At 43.2% G+C, this 2119-nt stretch overlaps 1 pseudogene; it reads right to left on the bottom strand.

Annotated features, from left to right (window-relative positions):
- Positions 1–208: 208 nt before the first annotated feature.
- LOC114236426 (voltage-dependent anion-selective channel protein 2-like) lies at positions 209–1913 on the bottom strand (annotated as a pseudogene).
- Between the last annotated feature and the right edge of the window lie 206 nt (positions 1914–2119).

Below are 2119 nucleotides of genomic sequence, written 5' to 3'. Positions count from 1 at the left end.
AAGGCACCCCCCTTTTTTTCCCTCTGACCCCTTAGGTAGTGTTAAGTGTTTTAGGAGCTCTTTGCTAGAAACAGGATGAAGGCCAAATTTATTATTCATATTGTGATTCACAACACCATGCTCCCCAAGGATGGATGTGAATGGCAAGGTCTGGGATCCCATCTTCTGTTGCTTATTCAAAAGGGGAGCCAAAGGTTCCAGTGAGGTCTCAGTGTTTCATCTGTGGAAACAGAAAGCTGATGACAGCAGTCCTGGCCTGTGAGCAGATCAATCTTTTTACAGTTTTGCTCAAAATGCAAATCTGATCATAACATTCCCCACCTCCCATCACCATACTTTTTCTTTATTGCTCCTGTGGATTAGGGCAGTGGTTCTCAAATAGGGTGGGAGGTGGGTGGTATCTCTTCTCAGGTAGGGCTGCCAGATTTAGCAAATAAAAACACAGGAGACCCACTTACATTTTAATTTCAGATAAACAGTGAATAATGTTTTTAGTATAAATGTGTCTCCTGCAATATTTTTCTGGTGACCCTACCCCCAGGGAACATTTGGGAATATCTGGAGACATTTTCATGACTGGGAGGTGATGTGTGGGTGGGAGAAGTACTACTGGATAGAGGCGAGGGGTGTGTGAAACACCTTCCATTGCACAGGACTCCTCCCCCAAATGGAGAATGATGTGATCTGAAATGTCAGTAGTGCTGTGGTTGAGAAAATCTGGATAGAGGATTTCGTCTTTACCATTTTTTTTTAAAGCAATTTTCACAAAGGTCAGTTTCATTATTGGTGGTTAGTACATTTAACAGTTAAATAGATTTAAATAATGTAAGGTGACTGCATGACTGCAGCATTGGTAACTAGACAGATTACCAATTTAACTAGAAGCCAGCTAACATGAAATTGCCTACACATTTAAAATACAGTTCTTGTTTAGATGGTCTTTTGTTTTGATCACTGGGGGTCAGGAGAGGGGGAGGGAAGCCTACTGTTAAAGGGGAAATGTATTCAGGCCAAACCTTCTGATATCTCTTCCCAGAAGTTTCTACAGCTGGATTCACCCCCAACCCCAGAGAAAGCCCAGGTTCATGGCTTCCAGCAGTAATGTTCTTCCTGTTTACCAGTACAGACAGTGTCAGCTTCATACCAGGCACAGAGGCTGAATGTAGCCCATTCCAAGTGAACTACAATTGTTGACTTTTGCAGAAACAGAAGCAGTGGGATCCAACTGATATTTAGCTGCAATGCCCAAATGAGTGCAGCTGGTACCTAATATCCAAGCAAGATTCACCCAAGTGTCAAGATCTTCACATCCTTTCTGATAAATTGATCCTCCAAATTCTGTCCCCAGAATCACTGGCATAGTATGCAACTGGAAGTCCCCAGTCCTGTAAGGCACTGAAAATTTATTCCTTTTCAGCTTTGATTTGGCACTCTCCCAGGTCATGGGCTGGTACCCAGCAAGCTAGCCACCACAGTCAAAGACAGCTGAACCATGGATTGCAGGTCCAGCAAAACCCAAGTCAACATCACAACCAAGGTTTATACACTCCCTCTTATAAGAAGACTTGATTTTACCATTTTCCTTTACCATGTTAGTGTGAGAAGGTAGTACCAAATCTTATAATCAAACCTTGAAAAATCTGGTCCTCATTTGTAATTTAATTCTGCTCCCAGAGTGTTATCAGTATTCCATTGTTCTGTGCTAGATCAAATAGTATATGTACTTGGTCTCCAAGGTCCCAGGAAATTGACCTGTGTCCGTATTAGATGATCCAGATGTTGAGAATTTTGTGTCAGTGCATGATTTTGTTTTCACATCCAGACAACCCCAAACCAAATCCTTCACTGAAAATATCTCTGGCAGATTTGCCAAGGTCAGCCCACGATAGAGCCCATGATAGAGGAATACACATTGTTCACACACTCCATGGCAAGACTGTGAGAAGAGGTGGCCTGGTGTTTCCTGAGGGGAGAGTTGCAGCCACAGCTGAGGCCACTGCACTTGCTCTGGGTTGGGCAGCAGCTGTCCTTGCTGGAGGGTGAAATAAAAGCCCTGTGGTTGTTCTTGGCTAAACCTGATTTGTATGGTACTTGGTCAACTCCTGTTAATGTACAGTTG

This window comes from Balaenoptera acutorostrata, chromosome 1, assembly GCF_949987535.1.
Source record: "Balaenoptera acutorostrata chromosome 1, mBalAcu1.1, whole genome shotgun sequence".
Classification (NCBI taxonomy): Eukaryota; Metazoa; Chordata; class Mammalia; order Artiodactyla; family Balaenopteridae; genus Balaenoptera; species Balaenoptera acutorostrata.
This window is presented reverse-complemented; position numbering and strand designations above follow the sequence as displayed.